The sequence below is a fragment of the Peromyscus leucopus genome, chromosome 6 (assembly GCF_004664715.2).
Source record: "Peromyscus leucopus breed LL Stock chromosome 6, UCI_PerLeu_2.1, whole genome shotgun sequence".
NCBI lineage: Eukaryota > Metazoa > Chordata > Mammalia > Rodentia > Cricetidae > Peromyscus > Peromyscus leucopus.
The window spans coordinates 72,751,117-72,765,001 of record NC_051068.1 but is presented as its reverse complement, the minus strand read 5'-3'; the positions used below and the strand labels follow the sequence as shown (position 1 = coordinate 72,765,001).

At 45.7% G+C, this 13,885-nt stretch overlaps 1 protein-coding gene across 1 annotated transcript in view; it reads right to left on the bottom strand.

Moving 5' to 3' along the window:
* The window catches only part of LOC114686258 (hydroxymethylglutaryl-CoA synthase, mitochondrial), a 172,951-nt gene that overhangs the window by 99,790 nt on the left and 59,276 nt on the right, over positions 1-13,885 (bottom strand). The window lies entirely within an intron of this gene.

The following is a 13,885-nucleotide window of genomic DNA, read 5'->3' as shown; positions in this document are numbered from 1 at the left end:
TGGCTAATGAAATATGGTCACAGTTTATTTATTTATTTATTTATTTATTTATTTATTTATTTTGGTTTTTCGAGACAGGGTTTCTCTGTGTAGCTTTGCGCCTTTCCTGGAACTCACTTGGTAGCCCAGGCTGACCTCGAACTCACAGAGATCTGCCTGGCTCTGCCTCCCGAGTGCTGGGATTAAAGGCGTGTGCCACCACCACCCGGCATGGTCACAGTTTAATTACTGTGAAATCACCCATTACATTAGTCTGTCTTACGTCCTCCTTTCTAACTTGTCAGTCTCTGCACCAAACACTCTCCAGGTCAGGGGTCATAGTTTATACCTGTAACCCTAGCACTTTGGGGGTAGAGGGAGGACCACCATTAGAGCTGCGTTAGAATTCCAGGCCAGCATGGTCTACAGAGACCTCAATCAACACACAAAACAAAAGTCAAAACTAAAATCCCTCTTCTACATAAAAGGTTTTTCTAGAACCCACTTTTCCCAACCTAATGCCCTTTCTTTCCTGCCCCCAACACACAGCTCTGCCACAGCTGTCCAGGCTCCCGCATCTTCACCTCCAAAAACATCCTAAGCATATTACAGCTTCTACACCCACTCTTCAGACCTTCTGGAAGTGCCCCCCTTCTTTAGTGTCTAGTTCAGTCTATCCTTTAGGAATGCCTGCCTGGTCAGTCCATGGAGCCTTCTGGGAATACTAGTGCCCAAAGATCTGGGCTTCCTTAGCCCAGGCTGGCCTCCAAGTGTGGCAATCTTTTACACCAGAGTCCTGAGATCCAGGATGACTACAAGTGTAATCTGCCACACTAATTCTTTCAGTTTTGTAGTGTTTAAAACCAGTGGTTTATTTTTTAAAAGATGTATTTGCTGGTTATAGAATTTTAGGTTGGTGGATTTTTCCTCTCCATACTTCCACGGTTTACTGTGTTCTTTCTTAGTTTCCCTCCGTGCGTCATGATTTGCATTCCCCATTACACCACCTTTAAGGTTTTTTGCTTTCTTTTAGTTTTTGAAAAATTGATACCTTGTCTATCAAATTGCCTTCTAAATAAATATGTTGAAGCCCGTAGGCTAGTGCTGTTGTCTGCAACGGGTATCAGTTAGTACAGAAACTTATGACTGGTCAGAGGATGAGACTAGATGATGGTGGGTGCTCAACTCTTGACGAAGATATCTATATCACCATCCAATGGTTAGAGAGCATCACAGAAGAAGAGGGTTGGAAAGAATGTAAGGGGGAGGAAGGACAGGGGTGTGGTGGATCTCTGTTCTCCTGGCACAGCATGGCCACTGCCCTCTTGAATCCTCAGCAAGTGAATGTGGGGAGAGAGTCACAAGGCTCCACCCACATAGAGGACTTACAGGAAGTTAACAATCAGTGTGTGGGGGGAGAGATTCACAAGGCCCCACCCACATGGAGGACTTACGGGAAGTTAACAATCAGTGGTGGGGGGGCGGTTCACAAGGCCCTGCCCTTCATTGAGGAGCTATTAGCAGCTAATGGTTGCTGGTGAGAAGGAGACATTTTCTTCAGTGTGTAGCTTCTGATAAGATGCCCATCACATTCACTTAAACAACCTAAATTGAACTCATTGGGTCACTTCCTGCAGCAGATGTGAAAGGAGAAAGGAGGCTGGTATTGTTCGAATCTTAGATGGTCTTTTAATTTAAAAACCCAGAGCCAGATATCAGGGTGAAAGCTGAAAGATCAGAGAAGCAGAACAGCCAGCCACTAGTTCTTACCTCTACGAAACTCTCAGCCTAAAGAAAGTGGGTTCCTGTTTCCTCAAGCCTTATATAACTTTCTCTGCCCTGCCATATTACTTCCTGGGACTAAAGACATGTGTGCTTCCCAAGCAAAGGCATGAGATCTCAAGTGCTGGAATTAAAGGTGTGTGCCACCACTGCCTGACCTCTATGTCTAATCTAGTGGCTGGCTCTGTCCTCTGATCCTCAGGCAACTTTATTAGGGTATGCAATATATCACCTCAGGCTGGTTGTGAGGAGGAGAGTGGGAGAGGAGGCAGGAGAAGGTAGTGAGAATGAACAATACCAAAGAAATTGCATACATGAATGAAAATATAATAATAAAACCAATTACTGTGCATAATTAATATATTGTAATAAAAAACTTCTGAGTCAGTATTCCTTGTACTGGTCCAGGTTGGCCTCAAGCTAGGAATGTATGCAAGGATGACCTTGAGCTCCTGATGCTCCTAAGCGGGGGAATTTCAGGCAAGAGACATCATGCCTAGTGGAGCTTACTTTTCTTTCTTTATTCATCTATCTTTTTTGTTTGTTTGGTTTTTGTTTTGCTTTTTGTTGAGGTAGCCTCACATTCTGTAGCCCAGGCTGGCCTCAAGGTCATGGTCCTCCTGCCTTAGCCTCCCAAGTGCAGATATTACAGGTGGGTAGCACCACACCACCTTAGTTGCTATAGTAGTCTTTGGCTAGCTTGTGCCTGGGCTGAGCTTCTGTGGTTGATAACTTTCATTGAGCTTGAAAGGATTGGTTGCAATTTTTACTTCAAGTATCTTTTCACTCACTCTATCCCTGCCTGCCTTTCAGAACTCCATCATGTTTCATTTTGTTTTGTTTCTTTGTGGGCCTCATTTTAGTTAATCTTGAGAGTTAATTTTCATATGTATTCATGCTAATTTATGTTACCCAGGCTAGGAATACAGATGATGGCCACCATATATTTCTTTTGTTTTCTCTTCTATTATATCTGATCAACTGTTCATTCCATGCAGAGTGTCTCTGTCTTAAACATTGCTCCTCTCTGTCTCTCTGTCTCTCTCTGTCTCTCTCTCTCTCTCTCTCTCTCTGTCTCTCTCTCTCTCTCTCTCTCTCTCACACACACACACACACACACACACACACACAATCTTGCTGTGTAGTTCAGGCTGGTCTTCTCCCATAATTCTCCTTTCTCAGCTTCCTGAATTGCACTGAATAACATCTCCATGGTGGAAGCGGCCACAGGAACTTTTATAGTCACAGAACGAAAGACATTCTAAATCAGTGCCTTTAGGAACTGTACCATGAAAGCCATACAGGATGCAGATACAATCGTATGCTATCTTGTTGTATTCTTGGCTTCGGGGCTGGTGGAGACTAGAGGTATGTCAGGCTTGATTATAATGAGTGTGAGTTTTATCGAATGGGAAAATGTTAGCTTAGCTTGAGTGGATAGTAAATGGTTGTTAAAAGGGCCTAAGACAGCTTAACAGCCCGTCTTGCTGCAATCACAGCTGTGGTCAAGCGGTCTGTAAGCTCTTCCGAGAAGCGCAACCCAAGCCTTTGCAACTGGTCGGGGATGGTCCGTCCACCTTACCCATCGTCTTTGGCTTCAGTTAGTCATTCCAGGAAGCAGGTGCTTGACAGTGAAGATGGCTGGATGAGAGAAGAGTTCTCCGGGTCCCTCCACCCACCTTATCACAGGCTCCTCCATGATTGCTCATTTGAGGATGGTACAGAGGGTGCTCTGGGTTTACCCAGCTGTCTAGACTCTGGTCACACAGATTCATTTAGTTTTATGAATATGCTTGCTGCCCCACCACCACCACCCCCATTCCAAATCTCAGGGCATTCACAGGGCTTCCTCTGCTTGGAGGTTCTTTTCTCTCTGTTCCCTGAAAGGGTCAAAAGGCTTTGTTAATGTCAATTCTGTCTTCTAATCTCATCAGAGCTTCAAGCTTTCAAATAAACCTCCCTCCTTCCCAGCAGTACCTAAGCTCTTAAATGGAAGATTCTCAAAGAACCAGTTTTAGGATATCCGTATGCCAGGTTACAACCGGATCCTGTCTGTGTAATTATTTGACGTTTATTGCTTCCACTAGAGGAACACTCTACCAATACAAGGACGCGATCACCCTCGGTCCTGGAAGTTACTTAAGCACATGATATTCAGAGAACAAGCTAATGACAGGAGGGAATGAATAAAGAAATCACCCCCTCTCATCTGTCCCCTCCATCCCCTAGAAACATTTAAGGAGCACTCCCTGAGACTCAAGAACTTCCCCTCCACCCTTAAAAGTTCCTTAGAATTCATCTATATAAACGGCCCCCATTCAAAATGCTCCACACCTAAGCCTTTTCACTAAGTCAATACTTTCATTTCTGGCCTCTGGCTGCACCAATCATTGCAGGAAGCAGGTGCTTGAGGAGCAAGGATGCCAGCGTGGGGAAGAGCGCTCCGAGTCTCATCCATCCACCTCACTCTAGGCTTGGGTGGCCATTAGTGCTGGGGGCACCAGGCCAGTGCTCCACCCTGAGCTCCACCCTCAGCTCTACTGTGCCTGTTTGTTTGTTTTGCTCTTGTTTGTTTGTTACATGTACAGCCTCATCTGGGAGCATCAGCAGGGCTGGCACTCACCATGTAGCTTTGACGGGCCTCGAATTCTTAGCAGCCTTCCTGCCTCAGCTTCCAGAGTGCTAGGATTGCAGCTGAGAGCCACCGCATCCAGTTCAGCCTCATTGTTCTTCGAATGTAAATGTGGTTCATGAGGAAGGGCAGGGGACCCATTGTCCCTTCACCCTCCCTATCTTTTAAGCATGCTGGCTGTCTCAGCAGCTCTTAGCCTCTGTCCATGAGGTAATTCCTTCTTTTCCTCCTTTCCTTGATTCTGAGTAGGTGTTCCCCATTCCCACTGTAGCAAAGTCAAACAATAAACATGCATTCACTACAGTTCTATAGTGCAGGAACCCAAAACCAATCTCCCTGGAGGGAGGTCAGGGCGTCACCAGAGCTGGTCCTTCTTGAGGCTAGGAGACAGGCCTTTTCCTTGCCATTTTCTCTTTCTAGAAATCATCTGTTCTAGAAGACACCTTGGCTTGTGGCCCCCTTCCTTCACCTTGCTTGCAAGGTGATCTGCTCAGTTGTCAGAAGTATGTGAAGTCTCTTCCTGGGTACCATGTCCTTCCTCTGGCGGTCACTGGGCTGCCAGCGGCATCATTCCTGAAGAAATGCCGATACTTTGGGGTCCACGTGTCTCAGTAGTCTGTTAACCACAGAGGGGGCACAATGGTTTCTCTTGAGGATATCTGCCCTTCTGCCAAGGCGATTACAATTCTTCCTCTGTCCCCTTGTGGTTATATTGAGCCCACCCACACAACCCAGAATATTCTCCTTTCAAAATCCTCAAGATAATTTCATTTGCAAAAACTTTCTGGCATCGTATCGCTGGGAATACTTGAATTTCATGATGCCTAGGCTGGCCTCAAACTCTCATATAGCTGAGGTGGCACTTGGATTTCTGATCCTTCTGACTCCATCTCCAAGTTCTGGGATTCCAGGTGCTCGCTCTTTTGTTAAATAATGTAACAAAGGCCCATACAGATTGCAAACTACCTAGAAAGATTTATTCTAAAGAAGTGTATTAGTCAGGGTTCTCTGGAGTCACAGAACTTACAAGATGACTCTCTCGATAGATAGATAGATAGATAGATAGATAGATAGATAGATAGATAGATAGATAGATAGGTAGGTAGGTAGGTAGATAGCAATATATATAGGGTGGGGAATTTATTGGAATGACTTATAGGCTGCACTCCAACAATGGCTAGTTATAAATGGAAAGTCCACAACTCTAGAGGCTGCTCAGTCCCACAAGGCTGGGTCTGCTGGGATCTGGAAGAATGAATTGAATGTGCTAACTGAGGTGATGGCAGGCAGGCAAAGAACACACCCTTCCTTCTTCAACAGTCCTTTTATAGGCTTTCAGTAGAAGGGGTGGCTCAGATTAAAGGTGTGCCTTCCGGCATCAATGTCTGTACTAAAAGTATGTGTCATCCAGCCTCAAGGTCTGAATTAAAGGTGTGTGTTGTCCAGCCTCAAGATCCAGATCAATGGCATGCTGTCTTTCTGCCTCAAGATCCTAGATCACAGGTGTGCCCTCCATTTCTGGAATATAGTTCATTCCAGATACAGTCAAGTTGACAACCAAGAATAGCCATCACAACCCACCCCTTGTCAGTTTGACACACAATCATATATCTTTATGTAGTGATTAATTTCCAAATGAAAAAACAATAATCAAGTCATAATAACACCTACACATAATATAGCTATCCCTCATACAACCACAAATGCATTATAAATCTAGAATAGTTGTAATGTTCTTGGGAGACATGCTTCTAGTATCTCAAACTTACATATGATAACCATTGATATTCTCTTAATTGACATTACAACATATGATAAGGAGATTGAAAGAAAACACAAGTATCTGTACAAATATATTCTTAGCATAATACAACAGAAGCACTCGTGTCTGTTTTAATCCTCGGTTCTGCAGCTGGTCACCTGGCCTTAGATGGTATTTAGAACTACCTTCCTCTACTATCCATTCTATATTTCCTCAAACCTCTGCAAGCACCTCAGCAGGCCTTGGCTCTTTTCCTGGAGCAGTGACCCACACCTTCATTCCTGACAGGTCTGTGCCCTTTGTCATGCTTCCTGGATTAGGCTGTTGTAGTTACCCTTTGACGTCAATCACAGGACATGGCAGCACCAACACATGCCCCAAAGGATCTCCTGCTCTCCAGACATCATCCTTCTTTCCTCCGTTCTGGAGAAGCAATCCAATTTCCCCACGGCAATCCGGATCAATCACCCCCTCCTAACACTGTTATTCCCTTCTTAACCTGTTGGTTGAAGGGCATTAGAGGTCCAAAGTGACCATGGAGAAGTCTGACCTTCCAGTTCAACGGAATGTTTGTTGTGGCTCCTGGAAAGGGCACTCCCCTGTCTGGAACCAAAACTTCTAGGCCAGCAGAAGTCAGGGTTGCAGGAACAGGAAGCAAACACTTTCCTAGTGGGTCACTAGGGGTGACAGTGAATGGGACTGTTCCCTTTTCTACCCCTTGATTTCTGGACCTTGGATCCTGGTTTTGGGAGAAACCAACCATATTGGTCACTGAATCATAGCATATACCACGTTCTGGAGACCCCAACCTCAGTCCTCCAGACTGCTGCCACCTAATTTGCACTGTAACCGTGTCTTCAAAGGGCCGTCCCATCTTTCTATCCGGCCAGCTGCTTCAGGATGGTGGGGATCATGGGAAGACCAGTGGATTCCATGATCGTGGGCCCACTGTCACACTTCTCTGGCTGTGAATCGAGTTCCCTGGTCAGAAGCAACACTGTGTGGAACACTATGTCGGTGGATCAGGCATTCTCTAAGTCCATGGATGGTAGTTTGGGCAAAGCATTGCATGCAGGAAAGGCAAATCCATAACCAGAATATCCTACTCCAGGAAGGACAAGATGTTGTTTTTCCATGGAGGAAGTGGTCCAATGTAGTCAACCTGCCACCAGGTTGCTGGCTGGTCAGCCTGGAAAATGGTCCAATATTTGGGGGCTCAGTGTTGGCCTCTGCTGTCGGTAGATCTGACGCTCAGCAGCAGCTGTAGCCAGGTCAGCCTTGGTGAGTGGAAATCCATGCTGTTGAGCCCATGCAAAATGACCATCTCTGCCAGGAAGCAACAGAAAAGACCAAAATGCAAGGGAGCCGAAGGCTCCATGAGTGAAGATAACCAAGGGCCCCAGTTACTGTTTGTGACTTCCTTTCACTGGGCTCAAGAGAAAGAGGAGTTTGGCTACTAAGGATGTAATGAGGATGGTCCTCTGTTAAGACTGATAGATAGGGTCATGTAATCATTTTTCTATTGTGCATGTCCCTTCCCATAGGGAATCTATATGCACACTCTATTGTTCATAGGCATATGATGGTAAATAACAGGTTTGACTGTGATGTTCACTGGCTGCATACACCCCGTGCTAGTTAGTTTTTTTGACACAAACTAGAGTACTAGAGTAGATTTCTTAGAGAACCCAGAACCACCAGACCAGGGGTGACACCACCCATGACAGGCTAGGCCCTCCCTCATCAATCACTCATTAAGAAAATGCCCTACAGGCTTGCCTATAGCCTGATCTTCTGGGGGCATCTTCTTAATTGAGGCTCCCTCCTCTCAGATGACTTTAGCTTGTGTCAAGTGGACATAAGACTGTCCAACACAGAGAGCAAGCCCATAAAAAGTGGTTTCCCGTGGCCTCTGCTTCAGTTTCTGCTCGCAGGTTCCTGTCTGGAGTTCCTGCCCTGACTTCCCTTCATGATAGACTGTTCAGAGAGGAGCAGTGTAGCTCAAGGAAGGTGGGGGTCCAAGATTGCTCGGGGCGTGGCTCAGCGGGGTCTCTTTGAGCACAGCACACAGAGGTGAAAATGAGAGGTATTGTTAGAAGGGTGGAAATGTCCAGAATCCAAACCAAGCGGAGTTCCAGGTTACTAAACTATTCCCTGTGCTCACCTGCCTCATTGGCTAAAATTAACCAGAGATACGAAGATGTGCTATAATCTCAGCTTTATCTCTTAAATTGTTTACATGTCTCCAAATTGTGAGACTAGAGTAAATATAATATGTCTTGGATTTTTCACCTATAAGTGGAATTATAAAGCCATCTATCATAACGTTGGGAAAACTTAGCAGGTTGTATGTATCTGCCGCTTCAAAGTGGCCAACGAATATTTGTCAGATATAACTGTTCTGCATCTAAAATTGTGACTTAAAAACAAGAGGCTCATGGGATCCTAAGAGGCCAGTGAACAGACTTCATGAGTAAGTGTTGCGGTCTTGCATTGGTTCTCTGTTTCCTCACTGTGCCCCCTCTCCTTCCTTTTGGAATGGAAATGTATGGTCTGTGCATGGTCTGGTGCAAGTATGTGATCTGCTTTTTGATTTTGATTTTATAGGAGGTTACAGTTAAATACTGTTTCAAAAGTTTAAAAGTGTTTCTGTATGTAGATGTTTAGCCTGGGTCTATGTCCAAGCACCCACATATGTTTGCACAGTGCCCTTGGAGGCCAGAAAGGGCACTGGGTCCCCTGATAACTGGTGTTACTGGTGGTTGTAAGCTGCCATTGTAAAGACACCCAAATGTAATTCTCTGGAGAAGCCTACAGCCCTGTATTGGATATGTACTGATATTTACTTGAATGGACTACAATTCTCCTAACACACACACACACACACACACACACACACACACACACACACCTGCCCCGCTCATGCTTCTTAAACATGTACTCTTCCTTATTCCAATAAACTTTGCTTCCCTTTATCTTGCCCTTAAATTCTTTTCTGCAGCACAGTCAAGGATTCAGCTTTCCTTAAGTCAGCGGTTCTCAACCTGTGGGTCTCGATATCCTCCATATCAAATATTTACATTACCATTCCTAACAGTAGCAAAATTACAGCTATGAAGTAGCTACAAAATAATCGTATGGTTGGGGGTCACCACAGCATGAGGAGCTGTATGAAAGGGTCGCAGCATTGGGAAGGATGAGAACCACTGCCTTTAAGTGGAGGTCCCAAAGCGGGGCGGAAGTGAACTCCTCAGGCTGCTGGTGACAGCGCTGGGCTGCATCTCCCTGCTGCTGACACTATCACTGGGCTATATCCTCACCACCTTAGTTCTTCATAGAACTAACTTCTTATCAGTCTCAGCCCAAACACCTTCTTCTCCTGAACAGGAAGTCTAAAGGCGACACCCCTTCCCAATCCTTCCCCATTCCCCAGCTTTTATAGTCTTTAACTATACTCGCCATCCCACAGGTTACTGTTTTTTTAACTTTTTTGTCCTCAGCAGAATATAAACTCTAAGAAGTATCTTCTCCCTAGATTTGCAGCACTTTATTTTAAAGTATCTTCAATGTAAGATCTAAGAGAACCCTTGATCTCACCCAGAGCATTCATAAACATGGACAGCACGGCAAGTTCTTCAAGTAAAAGGATCCCACTGAAAATGGCAAAATATGATGGCCCCACGCATTGGTCCCACGCGTAAGCGGCAGCAAAATCCCGCCCCCGCCCCGCCCTGGCCCCGCCCCCGCCCCGCCCCAGCCACTGCATCCGGATCACAAGGTTACTGTACCATCCACACTTCATAGCTTACATCCTCTGCAGAATAGGAGGCAGTAGTAAGACTCAGCTGAACCAGGTGAAGCGTCCCAGACAGCACTCCTAAGTTCAGGAGACAGTGGACACTCCTGTCCCACCAGTCTGTTAGATTAACCCCCGTTTTCCTTTCCCCTTCTCATCACAAAGCTAGCTGGAAAGCTTCTTGGAATATAGCTCGAGCTGGGTGTTGTGGTGCACACCTCTAAACCCAGTACCCAGGAGGCAGAAGCAAGTGGATCTCTGTGATTTTGAGGACAGTCTGGTTTATACAGTGAGTTCCAGGAAAGTCAAAATTATGCAGAGAGACCATGTTAAAAAAAAAAAAAAAGTACATAGCATGATACTGGAATGTGGCCAGTAACACACCAGATTTTTTTTTTAAATCTTTTTCTTTTTTTAAGATTTATTTATTATTTATTATGTATAGTGTTCTGCCTGCACGATTGCCCGCACTGCAGGCCAGAAGAGGGCACCAGATCTCATTACAGCTGGTTGTGAGCCACCATGTGGTTGCCAGGAATTGAACTCAGGACCCCTGGAAGAGCAGTCAGTGCACTTAACCTCTGAGTGGCATCTCTCCAGCCCAGCACACCAGATCTTACATGATTGAATTCAATGAGAATAGCTGCGAGGGGGGGAGGGCATTCATGAACCCTGATTCTACAACCGGTTAGAATGTAAAGGAACTCAGAGAGGTCCACTCAGTGAAGGAGGTGGAGAGGCTGTAAGCCAGGCTAAGCGGCAGGACCCGCTGAGGGGGCTCCTCTCTTTGACCTGGGGCCAGGTTGTAAGGTCATAGGCACATCAGTGAGACCCCTCCGGCAGGCCAGAGATCTTCATCTGGGCTGCCAACCTCAGCCCAAGGGCTCACAGAAAACAGGAAGTCATTTCTTATTTTGTTTTGAGACAAGATCTCCTGCAGCTCAGGCCAGCCTGGTTGGGCTTTTTGTTTGTTTGCTTTTGGTGTTTTGGTTTGGTTTGGTTTTTCCAGACAGGGTTTCTTTGTGTAGCCCTAGCAGTCTAGAACTAATTCTGTAGACCAGAGATCTGCCCGCCTCTGCCTCCCAAATGCTGGGATTAAAGGCGTGCGCCACCAGCCCTGGAATTGGTTTTGGTTTGGCCCTGATCATGCTGTGTTTACCTCCCAAGTGCCAAGATCACCTACCTGTGCCACCATGCCAGTTTGGCATGAGGTTTTTCTAAACGGAAGTTTCGTTTTCAGGACTCTCAGCAGTTTTGACAAATATCTATCGACTCCCCAACTGACAGGCTGCCTGAGAGTGAAGGCCTGCACATGACACTAATTCAGAGGCTGCTTTATCTCCTCCCACCACACACACTTCCACACTATCAGTTTCAGATTCCGGAGAGGAAAGCCAAAGCTGGGAGAGGCACTTTTAGAGTCAATTTCTTGTCCGTCCGAGAAGCTGGAAATCAAACCCCGCTGAATCATTTATATTCTACGCTTCAAACTCTCTGTTTTCTTTCTCACCGTGCAGGTTTGGAGGTCACAGCTGGGCTCCAAATAGAAAATGAAGGCTACTGCCCTCCGAGTCTGCCTAGCCCCGGTTCCTCTTATCCCGAGAGCCATGGGCAGAGGAGCTGGGCAGCTGTAGTTCCTGGAGAGTCTCTCTTCCCAAGGGGCTGGGCCCAGAGGAGGGAAGGGAATGAAAGTCTAGAGAAAAGGTCAAAACCACTTCCCCAAGTCTTCCAAGAAGGTCAAAGTTCCCGTTGTGTGGATGGAGACAATCCCACAAGCAGAGGAGTTGCCAGTATGCAGTTATGAAAGAGATATTCTCACTTGGGTTTGAGGTAAGATTGTGGGGCGTAATAGTAAAGGGGTGCTGTGCATATAGCAAAATCAGGGCTCAGTTTACTCAACAGACTGATTCATCATTTCCAAAAAGAAAAAAAATCAATCGTTTAATTTCAAAAGAATAAAATCACGCCAGGTGGTGGTGGCGCACACCTTTAATCCCAGCACTTAGGAGGCAGAGGCAGGCAGATCTCTGAGTTCGAGGCCAGCCTGGTCTCCAAAGAGAGTTCCAGGAAAGGTGCAAAGCTACACAGAGAAACCCTGTCTCGAAAAAAACCAAAAAAGAAAAAAAAAAAAAAGAATAAAATCACTACCCATCCTTGTACTTTATTTATAAATGACATGACCACTCCACCCCCACCCCCACCTCACCCTGCCTGGGCTGGCCTGGAACTCCTGGGCTCAAGTGATCTTCTTGCCTCATCCCTGGCCTACACTGCATCTAGATTTAAGTTTAAACTGTTTCTCAGGGCAAGGCATAGGCAGCTCTTGCCTTCCCCAGGCCTGTCTCTGGTCTCCCACTGGAGTGGCCTATAGTTATGGTGAAGCTATGAGACGCTTGGAGTCTTGACTGGGGTTGTAGCTCAGTTGATATAGTACTTACCTAACATTCACAATGCCCTAGATTTGATACCCAGACCCACATAAAAAACTGGGCCTGTAATCTGAGCACTCGGGAGGTGGAGGTTGGGGGGTGGGATCAGAAGTTCAAGGTCATCCTAAGATGTAGCAAACTCTAGGCTAGGCTGGGATACTGGAGGTCTCGTCTCAAAAAACAAAATGAGCTGGGCAGTGGTGACACACACCTCAAGTTCCAGGACAGCCAGGGATACACAGAAAAAGCCCTTCTTGAAAAACTAATAAACAAATAAAACACAAAATCAAACTCTGGATACTGTCTGAACCAACAACTTAGACAGCTTTCCACACCTACATCATGTGGTATTTTCTTTAGTTTTTAAATATCTCATGTATTTGTTTATTTTTATTATTATTTTTTTTGAGGCAGGGTCTCATGTGGGTCCAAGAGCCCACACCCAGCCTGTTCCATGTGGCGCTGGGGGTTAGCATTTGTAGCAAGCAATGTACCAACTGGCCTATCGCCAGCTTAGCTACCTTAAGTTTTTTTTTTTGTTTTGCTTCATTTCTCATGTGGCTTAGAGCCGTCTTCAAAGTAGGTTGCATTCAAGGTGATAAGAGTGCTCGCCTGCCATGCATGAAGACCTGGGTTCAGTCCTTGGCACCAGATAAACTGGATATGGTGGCACTCACTTGTAATTCTAGAGCCGGGAAGGCGGAGACCGCAGGTCATCCTAGCCTACATACCCAGTTCTAGGTTAACCTGAGCCACACTCATTTTGCAGAGCATGGTGGCTTCTGCCGATAATCCAGGTTATGGCCCAGAGTCTTATGTAATATAAACCGCCAACATTTTACATCGTATTTCTTTTTGTATTCTCAGTTCATTAAGACCAGAGAGGGTGACTATAACCAAAGTCACTACACCCATGCATAAAAATGCCAAAATGAAGCATGTTACTTACATAATTAATTATGGCAGAAGGGGGGCAGAGGCAGATCTGTGTTTCCCACCAAGAGCGCCTAGCACAGTCATTTCGTATTGTAAGATTGTGAGTGTTCAGGAGATGTTTTGTTCAAAAGTTAACTCCTCAAGCCACCTACTGTGTGCTGGGTGATGTGGTTTCACACTTGGGGTAGTTGACGTGTAAAACACAGGTTCCTCGGAAGACAGGAAAAGGGCATGATTTAAGTTTTAAACAGGGGCTGGGTGCAGCTCCCTGGCTGAGCGTCTGTTATGCCCTGAAAGAAAAGAAAAAGAATTATTAACAATTAAACTAATTATTTCTCATTCCATCACCTTGGAGCTTTGTGAGGTCTCATGAAGTTCCATACTAATTGTTGTTTGTTTGTTTGTTTTGGCTTGTTTTGCTTTGTTTTTCTAGACTGGGCTTCTCTGTGTAGCCCTGGCTATCCTGGAGCTTGCTTTGTAGACCAGCCTGACCTCAAACTCAAGAGATCCGCCTGCCTCTGCAGACAGAGTGCTGGGATCAGTGTGCGCCACCGAGCTCAGCCTCCACA